Genomic DNA, 14,050 nt, shown 5'->3' with positions numbered 1-14,050 from the left:
TTTGAAGGTCACGGACTGAGAGATTCGAGAAGGCTCGGGGCTTGGCGGATAGAGGCTTTGGGGAGCTGGGGCAGGAGGTCCCAGCTGAGAGCACCGGCTTCCTAATGGTGAGTGAAGGGCTGTTTGGTTTGGTTTTGTTTTTTTCCCGGAGAGACCGAGATGTGTAGAGCGATGAAAAATTGTAGGTCTGTGGAAACGGTTTTAAGTTCTCCAGAATTTCACATCTAGCCCCCACAAGCTTCTCTCGGATATAGTTCAGTGCGTTGGAGTTTTCAAAGCATTCTTTCTTGTTAGATAAACCTAGAATATTGGTTGGACCAAGTCGTTCCAGTATATGACCTTAAACAGGTGATTGGCCTCGAACCTCAATCACCTCGTATGAGAAATGAGACCATGTGTTGATGCCTACCTCATTAAGTAGTTCTCTAAAAAGTTTATGTCAGTCGCCCAAGTTTAAGTAGAATAACATATGTACACACAACGCAATTATTATTGTTACTGTTATTTTTTATTTAGTTTCCCGTGTTTTCGTACTCCAAAACCTACACAAGTTAAGTGAGTTCGAAATTACAAAGCTCGGCGTTGTTAGTTGTCTAACTCCCAGATCAGGTGTTTTTTCTTTACTAAATTGCCCCCTTGGCATTCAGTAACAGTTAAGGAGTCTCAGGGTTGACCATTGCTTCCTACCCCGATTTTAGGCATTGGAAGTTCTTTCTTTTCTCAGTGAAGTTTTTACGTGCGCGCCGACATTGTACTTCCATAACTAGTTTTTTTCTAACTTTGTTCTATGTTTCTTTCTGTGAGTAGTTGTCTTCAGTCTTTAATGATTTCAGTGATGAGGCAGGAGGTCAGAAATACTTTGTTAACTCACTTGGAATACCCAATCTCTGTATTCAAACATATCTTAAATAAGTTGGTTAACAAACGCACCTATATAAATCAGCTAAACAATGATTAATATATAGCCCTCTTTCCAGCCCTTTGGATTCTTTTGAAGTAAATTCCAGACATATTATTTTATTGATAAGTATATAAGATTAAGCTTTCTGGAATTATGAATATATATCTAAAATATAAAAGGGCTTTTAAAAAGAACATAACTGCAATATGATTAGTACACTTAAAATTTTAACAGTACTGTAATATCATAAAAGAGACATTCAATGTCAAACTTAATTGTCTTAAATTTTATTCCATATTTTACAATTGATTTACTGAAATCAAGACCTAAACAAAGTCTCCACATTACTTTTGATGTATTTATTATTATTATTTTTTGCGGTACGCGGGCCTCTCACAGCTGTGGCCTCTCCCGTTGCGGAGCACAGGCTCCGGACGCGCAGGCTCAGCGGCCATGGCTCACGGGCCCAGCCGCTCCGCGGCATGTGGGATCCTCCCGGACTGGGGCAAGAACCCGTGTCCCCTGCATCGGCAGGCGGACCCTCAACCACTGCGCCACCAGGGAGGCCTACTTTTGATGTATTTCAATCTATGATCATGTAGAATTTTGCGCATTCTGAATATTGCAAATTGTATGGATACCTATGATGTCCTTTCTCCTGTCTTTTTTTAAATTGGTAGTTAAATCTACAGGATTATTCAGATTGAGGGTTTTTTGTTTTTTCCCCTGAGAAGACTTCATAGGTGTTACTGTTTACTTTCTACTGCATTACTTTAAGAGACATACACTATCTGGTTATCTTTCTGTCATGTTATGGTTGGTTATTGGGTTCAGATGTTGTCAACCTGATAAAGTTTATGATAAACAGCATAAATTCTCCTTCGCCTTTTTAGCTAATAGTTTTAGCAGCCATTGATGACTGCTATGTCCATGATTTCATTAGGAGGTGCAAAATAGCAATATTCTTATTTGATCATTAATTCTACCTTTACTAACAGAAATTCTTTTATAATAAAGAACTTTACATTTTTAAGTATTTGTACAGTTTTTATAGGAAGAGTAAGATAAATGTGTGATTTTTCTCCTTTATTTCCTAGTTTTCAGCATGAGTTAGTTCCCTTGTCACCTTCAGGTTTTTAAGTATATTTATGAACTCATGGATGTTAAAAATTTTAATATATATCTATAATATTTATTACTTTAATGCTCAAATTGTTTCTTCTTTAGCCAGTGGGAACTCCCTCAGGTGGGCTCCTGAATTCTTGTGACCAGGCCACTGTAGTGTTTGATAGTTTACTTCCTTTCTGGCATAACGAAATGTTTTTAGACTGATTTTGTAAATATTCTGCGCATTCCTGGATTCAGCCCTTTCTCCAAGGAGCATTGGTTCCTTTTAGTAAGAAATGGTATTTAGATACCACAGCCTTTGTACTTGGGGTGCCCATTGCTAATGGGGTACTAAATACTTCTCTGCATGTAATCCTCTTTTAGGGAAGTTGAGTAGATACAGATCCTATCCAATAGGAGTCTATATTCCAGGGGCAGTAATGCTGCCAACATAGATATTAATGCCATAATGTTTTCATTTTATTACTTTCCTATTTAGAAACTTAAAGGTTCCTCAGCACCTAGGATAAAAAGTTGAAATTCTTTAGATTAACATTAGGTACCTTCCTTAATATGGACCCAGTGTATATTTTTAGCTATATTTTCCCAAGAATATTCTGTATAAATTGTCTCTCTGATCCTGCCAAACTGGCTTATAACTGACCTAGGTAGGATACGTTTTATTCTTCCTTTCCTCAATACTTTTGCTCAGGCCACTTTTCCTAACTTAAATGTTTTCCCTTAACTAAATCCAACCCATTCCTCAAAGCCCATCTCAAGCCCCTCTTCTCTTTGTTCTTCTAGATCATTCCTGACCATATGATTATCAGTTTACCACCAGCATTCCCCTTCCCTTGCCACTTCAGTGTATCCTAGCCTTTCTTCTAGCTGCCAGCAACGGTATTATTATTGTTATTTTTTTGGCCTGAGGGCCTTTTCTTGTCACCAAAGCCTACTTTGTCTTCCTGCTCAGTAGATCAGCAATGCCAGATAAGTAATACTGCCTGGGAGCAGCCCTAAGCTGATGACTGACATGAGTGAGTATATAAATTCCTCAGCCTTTCTCAGTCTTTCACTACACTGGCTACACTGTTCTAGACTGGCTACCAGATTCCCCCAGTGGGATTAGGTTCTTTTTATCTACAGTGGACACTTGATTAATAACCAACCCTTTATTGATGGTTTTCCCTTCCCTGTCTCACTTCCAACCTCCCTTACTATTGTTTTCCTCCTAGTTAACCAATTGCATGTGAATACTTGTCTCAGGATTTGATTCTGGGCAAAACTAAACTAAGACAAGGATTTTTCCTTCTTTGAATTCATAACCTCTATTATATAGTAGTTAGCTTCCTCTGCATAACGAGAGAATCATTAAATAAACAAATCACTATTACCACTCCTCCTGGAACATATTCCTTTTTGTTTTGTATATTAGAGTCAGTGTTATTGCAAATCAATGCATGGAATTTGGATTGATTGCCTTTGAGTCAAATAGTTTTGAGTTCAAATTTGAAATCACTGTTTTCTCTGCTCATCCATTGCATCAATTTCCAAAATGGTTTATCCCTCCCTATTACCAGACCTCTAAGACCTCATGGACCCTTTGTTGCAGTTTTTAGTTTTAGCTGTTTTTAGATGCTTAAACTTTTTCTTTTAGTTTTGGCACCCTGCTAGTGAATGTTGTGTGTAATACATAGACTATTTCTTAAGACAGAAATATGCCAGCCGTTTCCTGCAAGTTTAGTGAAAATCTGTCTAGTCAATTTTCCTTCAACTAGATAGAAACTTTATTTTATGAGCAACATATAAATAAATGTTTATGTAGGTAATTTTACTTGGTGATTAATTTTATATTACCTGGAGATATGTCTCATTATTGCCACATATTGCTTTTAAATTTTTGTATTAATACTTCATATATTTTTGCCTTTTTCTCTAATAGATTTTATTTTATAAGTGAAAAGAGTCTAATTTTAAAAAAATTTTCTACAGTGATAGCTGCTTTTCTTTCACGTGTAAGGACACTTAATAAAAGTTGGTGGTTGATAATGAGATATGCTGGGAACTGTGCTTTAAACAATTTAGAGGTGAATTAAAAAAAAGTGAAGGTCCCTTGAACTCTACATAAGGTCTTTGATATAAAATAATGTCACATGTAATTACAGATAGGGATCTAATTTACATACATCATACACATATTCTACATTTTTGAATACACCAAGTTTGCTCTGGACTTTGGGATAGCTGGTCCCTCTTTTAAAAATACTCCTCTCTTAGATGTTCTAATTGTAGGCTCCTTTTTGCTATTCATGGGTTGTTCAAATGTCACCTTTGTAGAGGGCTTCCCTGATGACCTAGTTTACAGTAGCTCTCCCACTGATATTTTCTTGTTTTTGGTATTCTTGTTTTTGATATTTCTTGTTTCTGTTCTTTATTTATTGTTTGTCCCTCTTAGAATGTAAACTACTACATGAGAAGGTCCTCATTTGTCTCATTTACTTCTGTTTTCCCAGGACCTGTAATTTTGATTGGCATATAGGAAACATTCAGTTAATATTTGTTGATGTAAAGTAAATGGTTGCTCTCTTATTAAGTCAAATGTATTTTTGATGTTGCTACCATACCTTGGAAATTAGAACTTTTCAAATGGCATGCATCTGACTTTCTGTGGTTATGTTTGTGTGTTTATGGAATTTAGTCAGGAAAATAATATTTGGTTGTTCCTTTCAGGGAGCTCATTGCCTAATGAAGTAAAACAGATGATAAGCTATTACATGTTCTATGATAGAGTGAAAACAAAGTAGAGAGTACATTATGGGTACCCAATCTACACTTACATGGCAGGGTTAGAAAAGGTACACTGGAGACCTAAAGTTCTTACCCATGTCTTATTCTTCTCTTCTTCCAGATCTTCTGGGAAGAGGATATGGCCCATGTTCCTTAAAGCTAGTCATGTCCTTGTGATTAGTTATAGCCAATGCACTGTGGATAGAAGTGGTGCTCTTCTGGGCCCAAGTAGTTACGAAAGGGTACATTGTGCTCCAGATCTTTTTTACCCTATTATGGTAATCTGGGTGTGGCGTGTTAAGATGACCAAGTCACAAGGAGATAGGACTGGCATTTACCCTAGGGAGGGAGCTACTTTGGAGAGCTATCAGACTTGCAGTGGATTTTGCATAAGTAAGAAATAAATTTTTGTGGTGTGAGCCTCTGAAATTTCAGGGTTAAGTTGCTACCTGGCCATAACAAGTCTATTCTGAGTAATACAGAAAACAGTGAGGAGGTAACCTCTGAACTGAGCTTTGAAGGGCCAGGAAATGAAAGAACAGAATCTGTTTGTCAGGGATTCTTCCTTTCCTCCTTGCCTGGGTAGAACCTGAACTTCTAAAAGAGTAGGAGCAAACTTAGAGATAAAAGTAGGTTAGTAGTCCAGATTTTAAGGAAGTATTAGAGTCCACTAAGTGTCAGATATGTCAGAAAAACACACCATAAAATCCTGATATTCTAGGGCTTTGGTAGGCAGATTGTGGACAGGGCTCTGTCAGCAGTCCCCAACTTGTCCGATTTAAGGCCTGTTGTGTTCACTCTGCTTTTGCAAGTGCATTTCTTCTTACTAAGAATGACAGCATGTAATAGCAGTTGACAGAGATGACCAAAATAAAACACTTTACCCTTTGTATTGTGTACATCGCAAAGAAATGCTTTTAATCTTTAAATGTGCTCATTTATGATTTTTATGGGTACCAAGTCACTCTTGTTGGGTTTAATGGTAATTTCATGTCTTATGATTTTCAAAAACAATTTTCAGAGTTTTTCACCGTTAGAAGTATATGGAAATGACTATTTTTTACACAAACATCAATTTAGTTTATGTATTTTATAAAGAATTCTCAAACAGCAGTTTGTTCTTATTTACAAATGGTCTCTCCCTTTTTGCTGTATGAGTTGTGTTTTATGAAGCAACACCCATGATGTGAGAGTCTTGTCTGATCAGAGGCAGAATTAACATTACTTGAAAGAGCAGCCTTCTTTCTGTGTACTCAAGTTAATTGATACAGTAATTTAATCATTGAGCCGCTGCTCACATTTCATGTTTAAGTTACTTACACTTGATTTTATTTTATTTTTTTAGAATGTCTAGGCTGATGAGGATTTAAATGGATTTGTAGCATTTAAAAATGTCCTCAAAACTGATTGCAGCATGACATTCATCAGATTCTGTATTCAGTTTTAGCTATTTTGAAGCTATCAGATAAAAAAAAAATCTAAATTTAATATTCTGCAACAGATTTTTTCCATCATCATACTAAAGCCCAGAGGAGCACAATGTATTTTTTTCGTTTTAGTCTTCTATTTTTCCTTAGGATATTTTTGACCCCAGATACTTTTTCCTTTAAATTTGACTGAGCTGTGATCATGGCTCTGACCTCTAGCCTCGAAAGAAGAGGAGTTATGCCTCTCAGGAGGGATGCCTCAGGCACTTTGCAAATCGGTTGGCAGGGATTATTTCCCAGGTTGTGAAACGATGACCTTCTAGGGGAAGAGTGAATGTCTGCAGTGCACGTAAATTCCTTCAGCCATGATTGAGAGCTTTAGGCTTGTTACCTGCTCTATGAATCAGAGTCCATTCTATCTTTATGGAAGATGGGTAATTTAGTGCTATATTTAAAGCCTCATGTTATGTGCTCACATGTCAGTTAATTTATTGCTGAAGGTGAATATATTATTTTTTTTGAGCACCATGTAGGGTTAGTTCAGAAGTAAATCTGGAGTTTTGGAATGAAAAACTGGGATAATTTTACTATGATTAGAGGGCACCTATCCCGTTATTTATAAACAAAGTGCCCCAGCAGTGCTGTCTGCTGTCTCCAACATGTCTGATTTCAATCTCTCAAAGAGGATTTCTGTTGCCTCCTAAGTTGTCATTACAACAATAATATAATGCTGATTGCTTCAATATTATCAGAATACGTTAAAAAGTGGAATGAAATTTAAAATGATTAATAAATACTTTTTGAATCTGTGGGATGGCATTTTGTTTTTATTCTCTGAATTGTCAGTCTTAATACAGTAAATTTCCAGAGTTTATACATTTTTAGGATAGAAAACTGATTTTCAATATTGGTAATTTTAACATTAATGCTTAACACATTAATGTTAAAAATACATTCTGTATTTTAAGTTCTTGTGAAAAATCCTTGAGAACCCACTTATTGCCACTATACAGTCTAGCCAGTTCCAATATAAATATGACCAACAGAATTGTGGGAAAGCTACAGTAATTTAAGAGAGAAGCTATGCCACTGAAGGCCACGTGAAATACTTAGAAAGCAGGATAAGAAACTATTACAAAATGCCACTAGGGATAGCTTTTATAATATCCCATTTTGTCCTAGTTAAAAAGTTATCTGCTATGGGTGAAAATATCTCCAGTTTAAATCACAGAGAACTTGACTGGTGATAGGACCATCAATGTGATACATCTTAGGTAAGGCCAGGCACTTTGATCTGAAATAAAATTTGAACATTAATTCATTCGTTCAAAAGTAAGGAGTTCTTAAAATATTGATGGAGAATAGTACTTAATGAAGATCAGTTATGCAAAATGTAGCTAATTTTGTTAAATCCAACTTTAAACCCCCAATGGATAAAGCTTAACTTACTTAAGTTATATCTCATCATTCATTCTCTTTTGCATGGTTTCTGGTTTTCTTAGCAAACTAAATCTGTGATATATTTGGATGCAGATTTATTTAAAAGTCCCTGGCCTATGGAATCTGGTAAAGCTGAAAGGGAAAACAGAAACACAATACTATCTTTGTTCCATCACTATGGGATGGCATGGGATAATCAGATACTGATCTTAACATCTTAGTTTAATATCGGACAGTATCTTTCACCCTCACCTTTGCCACCCCCTCCTTCCTCCCCTCTCTCGCATCTTCTGTGATCAAGATTTTAATTTAGCATCCATGAGAAAAAACTGTAGTGAAATAACTAGGACAGTGATTATATTGCTTTTCAAATATTGGCCCTAGTCCTGAAATCAGAATATAATTTCATCTTTGAGTTTTAAAGACCTCAAATAGGATAACAGTACATTATACCTTGATTTGTAAGCCTACTTTTGGAAGAATGTATAAATTGTCTTTATGGAATTGTGTAGCACCAAAATGTAATGAATGATGTAAGTCAATCTGATTTATACTTTACAATCTTTTTTCTTATAAGCAGCCTCTGCCTCCTCCTTGGCATTTCCACTGTGCCACCATCATTGTTTAAGATCTTCTCACTGGGATTACTGTAGAGGCTTCACAACTGCTTTTCTTGTCTCATATCTCTTCTAATTTATCTCCTAGAATACAACGAAAAGAGTGATCTTTTAAATTCAGTTGTTCATTTGCTTAAAGTATTTTATTACTAAGCATCACCTTCAGGACAATATAGATTATGAGGTTCTTTCTTTTTATTTAATTGCAATACCATCAATTACATTTTTGGGGAGACATATCTAGAATATGTTTAAATTATACACATGTACAAGGTTTAACATTCTAAAATATTGTATACAGTATATAATATGTAGAAAAACAGAATTTTGGAAAAAGGAGGTGGTAAGAATAATTGTAAAAGAAGTTCTCATTTTTTCTTCTTGTACTCTTGTATTTGTCTTGTGTACCCAACTTTGGAGAACTCCACTACTCCCTTACTTTCTACCTACCCTAGATCCATAAGTAAATAATTACAGGAGCTGTGGCATGTCACCTCCTTCTATTTCTTCTGTTAGAAACACCTGCCTCACTCTACCTCCTCCCTCATACAGCCTGTTCTTGAGTAGTTACTACTTGATTTTCAGAACTAAGTTCATGTGTCACTATCTCATGGCAACCAAATTATATCCCCTTGTCTGGTTCCAGAGCACTCTGAATAAACCTTTTTCATAATATTTTGTAGTATAGGTATTTCTTTTTTTCTAACGTTCAAAAGACTAGGGGCTCCTTTGGGGAACAACTGTCTTGTCCATCTTTTCATCCTTAGAGGCAACCATAATGCCTGACACGTGTTATACCCATAATGCCTGGCACGAAGTTAAATGAATTCATGAATGAACCAGGAAGGAAGGAAAGAAGAAAGGAACGAAGAGACAGAGAGAGAGGGCAAGAGGGAGGGAGGGAAGAATTAACAGATGTGTTCGAGATAAAGCAATCTGTTACTGGTAAAAGGAGAATTTTAACCGATTTCTTCATTGTTTCCTGATGGTCATTGGTAAATATTTAGGGAAGGTAATTTTGCATTATTTAAGGTGAGAAATTCTGTTTATTATATTTAAATATTGCTATGTAAATGCTCTCACTTTTCTCTAGGTCCGAAATAGTCACCTGGTAACTTTTTTCTACTGAAAGCTTCGTTTTTATCCTTTAAAAAAATGTCCTGTTTTATATAATGCCATAGGACTAGCACAGGTATGTAAAATATTGAAGTGCTTAAAGTTCCTTTTGAAATGAGTGTGGGGATAGAGCAGATCATAGGAAACAGGTTATGGATAAGGATAATGTATTTTGATGATATTCAAATTCATTCAGCAAAGACCAAATAAGTCAGAGCAGATTTGCTGGTTCATCAGTTGTGCTTCTTCTGCATCCTTATTAGTAAACTGTAACACATTTTACAAAGACCCATCATTTCCTACAGGGCACAGCTCTAGGTTAAGCCTAAAAAGCAACTTTCATTATTGATCGTTCATTGAAAGCAGAGTGAAGCAATTACAGTATCTCTTTGAAGAGGTATATTGGCCAAAGACTATTTGGGATAGTGCATTATAGTGGATTAGTTATTTAATACTTTGACTATTATTGAAACTTGGAAATGTGTGTAGATGCCCTCTTGGGCTTATTGATATTGTTAGAAAAGCAACAGATATATTCTGGAAAAAGAAGGTATATGATCCTGAGCAGCCTTCTTGAAAGCTAAAATGTAGTAATTTCCCAGTTGGTGTATGTTTTATGAAGTTTACAGTACCAAGGAAAGTTGTTTTGAGTAATCATTTTTCTGTGACACGTTGATAAAACCAAATTTCTCTTCTGTTGATAACTTGTCTTTGAGCAAATTTAGATGTAAAAATATAGGGGTTCTTCTTTTATATTTAATCTGTCTGAATTTTCTCATTTGAAAAATTGGAATAAAATACATAAGATCTTTTTCATAATGGACCAATCATAAAAATTCTGTCTCATTTTAGGCAAATTAGTTCTTCTAAAGAGTCAAATAGTCTCCTTGGAAATGGTTGACTCTTTTCTCCTGAAAGTAATGGATTTTTGTCACCTTTCTCTGATATTGGGGACAGGGTTATGTTTTTAAATTCTTTAAATTTAAAGGCTCTGAGTTATTTGAATATGTCAAATCTGAGTTATTTAAATTGAACTGAATCTTATGATTCTTACTTGAAGGTTTCGAATATAATTTAAAATTTGGAAAAACAGTTTCTTGCAACTAGTGAATGATTTCTCAAATCATGAATTCAAATTTCTCTGTTTAAATGGCATATCTCCTTTATACAAGTAATAGCTTGCAAGAAATCATTAGCATTCGAATCTCAGTCTAAGATGTGTTTCTTTCACTGGTATTTGCAGAGTTGTTATACATTTATAAAGGTCATTCCATGGGACTTTTTCTTTTACATTGTTATCTTTACAGATTCATTCTCAAAAAGATACAATAAATGTATGCTATATATACAATCTGGGGTGTTTTCCTGTGGACTACTGTGCTGTATCAAAGATCTGTTCTAGATGCAATAGCTGTTATTTTTAGTGTTACAACTACTATACATTTGTTCATGATCTTAACTTTTCCAGTTTACCTTTCCATTACCAAGGACACAATCTAATTCACAGGTTAAAATTTCTCAGCCCCATTAATGAAACAAAAGTGGATTTTTCCAAGTTGATTCATCAGTAACGATGGAAGAAATAAATTGTAGCAATGGAAGTAATGGATTTAGATGAACACATTTATATTAGTTGATGAATCACATGATTTCTGCCAATATGAAACTTCAATAATTCAAGTGAATGGGATTATTTAAAAGACATTCCTAATGTGTACTAATGAAATAATAGTTTATTATTTTCTTGGCACTACTACATTTCATTTCTTTCCCAAATTCTTTTTACTTCACTTGTATAAGTATGATAATACTTGGTTGAAGTGGAGGTTAATTTAATACTACCTGCCTAGGTTCAAAACCTGACTCTGTTACTTTGAGCTGTGACTTTGGGCCAGTTGCTTAATCTGTGCCTCAGTTACCTTATCTGAATAATGGATTGATTAATAGTAACTTCCTCATACAATTGTTATAAGGATTAAATGAGTAAATATGAAAAAGCTTAAGAAATATGGGCATGTGTAACTTAAAACACATTGGGGTTATTCCTTAATCTCTTTTTTGTTAAGATATTACAGTATTTTTGTACTTGGAATGGAGAGTGTTTATCAAATGATCACCTAGAATAAAAGAGTGAATTGTATGAGAAAGCTCTCTCATTAATACAGCTTATTGTGGTTAAATGGTGGGGTTAGTGGAGAAGTAGAAGGAGTCTCCAGCACTACTTGATTCTTCAACAATTTAATCTTCATATTAAGGTTTATGAAAACTATATGTAACTATTCTGCTTCTTTTATTATGACCATGTGGCCTTCCTTTTAGTTTAAGCAAAGAGTTACAGCATCATTTGGTTCCTACTCTATGCAGTTCGCGTAGATTATTCTCCTTTCTACTGGCTTAGAGGGGTTGAATGACTTCCCTAAGGTCACACAGCTAATCTTAGTGGCAGAATGTATAGAATTAGCTTCATATTTAATTTTATATTTATTTGATAACTATTCCCAGTTATCAAAACTATATTGAATAAGGTATATTTTTTTCAGAAAAAGATACTTAAAGCAGAATTAATTCCTGGATCATATAAGACCTAAGGTATTATAAAATTACCAATAAAATAAGAGTGGTGTTAACAATGCTTTTGGTCTGTACTATTTGGAAGAATCAGAATCCTTGGAATCAAGGTTTCATAATTATAGAAGGAGAATATAAAATTTTGTTAAAACTTTTTCTCAAATGATACATTGTTTTGAAAAGTCTTAGGATATTCACAGTTTTTAGTAAAGTATATATGCTAAAATTAGAATATCTCTGAAATATATTTTAAGAAGAAATATATCTTTTTGGTAAATCTGTTGGCAATTCTTAGAAACATGGATAAAGTGATAAATCTATTCTTTGGTAAGTATTATGTATAAAGAGCCTTAAAATCATCAACACTTTGGTAGCTTGAAAACTAAAAGGACTTATTTTAAATACGAGCTTTTAGCAATATTTAAATGAACTTCAGAATTAAATATTTACCTTCTTACCCATTGGCTTTATTTATAATGAGAATCTGTTTGAGACGTGCACCAGCAGCTTTTTCCAGGTTATATTGTGGTACCAATCAATTCCTAAATTTCAGTGATTAGCAACAGTATAGGTTTATTTCTTGTTTGTGTTACATGTCTATTGCAGGTTGACTTGTAACACATCCTCACATTATTGTAATACAGCCTCACATTGTTGTTTTTTCCTGTTTGGTCAGAGAGAAAGGAAAGCTTGAAACTGCAAGATGGCATTCAGGTTTCTGCTTGGCAATGGCACAAGTTCCTTAGGCTTACTTTGGATTGGCCAAAGCAAGTTCCATGGCCAAGCCTGAGATTGTGGTGGCAGGAATTATATTTCTTACATAAGTAGAGTCATAAGAGAGGGAACTTATAAGGAGGAGTGAATATTTTGAATAAATAATACAATCGACCACAGGAACCGTTGTAATTCCTATGTGTGGACTCTGCTCAAGGTAAATATCAATATTACAGTTTGCTATGGAGAGTGCTTATCTCTACAGTTGTACTTCATGGGCAGCATCTACATCTTTCAGTTTTTAAAATTTTTGGCTGGGTTCTAATTTTTGTTGTTGTATCAAAAATATCCAAGAATCTTCTGTATTAACGACTTGTTGGAGTCAAGGCTTTTGGCTTCAAGAAACAGAATCCCATAGCAAACTAGTGTGAGTTCAGTGGGGGAAGGGGGTTATATGGGTACAGGAGAGGTCACGGAACCTATAGGTAGGAAGTACTCCTGGGCTTATGTGGGACTAGAAAACTGTCAGGCATTACTCCCTTTCTCTCTTTCTGTGTTTTCTTCTCCCCACCACCCTTTTTAAAATCTGTACTTGCCTTTTCTTATCTTCCCTTTGCACATGGGCATTTCTCTCTGCTTTTCCATGCATTTTGTACTCAATGGCAGCCCCATAGCTGTTAAATTTTTATGTTGCCATGTTACAAAACGTCAGAGACTGCAAAGCGAGAGAGAGGCATGGACATATATACACTACCAAACGTAAGGTAGATAGCTAGTGGGAAGCAACCGCATAGCACAGGGAGATCAGCTCGGTGCTTTGTGACCGCCTGGAGGGGTGGAATAGGGAGGGTGGGAGGGAGGGAGATGCAAGCGGGAAGAGATATGGGAACATATGTATATATATAATGGATTCATTTTGTTGTGAAGCAGGAACTAACACACCATTGTAAAGCAATTATATTCCAATAAAGATGTTAAAAAAAAAGATAATAAAGTTATCCAATACAGACATAAAAAAAAAAAGTGATAATGTCAACTCACATAACAATATCGTGCTTTCCCAGTCAAATGTCATCAAAACTACACATTCAGTTACGGTTTTATAAAAGTATAAGGTCCTGGGAATATATTTCATAATTGTGAGTGGCACTTAAAAGATTTACTTTTATAAAAAATTCCAAAGGAGAAATTCAATTATTGGAGAGAAATTATGAATAATTTTTCCCTTCAAATCATATATTTAATATTTTTATGAATGGCATAGATTAATTCATTTATTTCATCAAAAATATTTCTAAGCCTTATCACTCACCGGGTTCAGTTCTAGATGCTGAAGCTACCACTGTGAATAAGACAGACAACAGCCATGGACT

Source organism: Phocoena sinus, chromosome 3, assembly GCF_008692025.1.
Source record: "Phocoena sinus isolate mPhoSin1 chromosome 3, mPhoSin1.pri, whole genome shotgun sequence".
NCBI classification, from domain to species: Eukaryota; Metazoa; Chordata; class Mammalia; order Artiodactyla; family Phocoenidae; genus Phocoena; species Phocoena sinus.
This window is presented reverse-complemented; position numbering follows the sequence as displayed.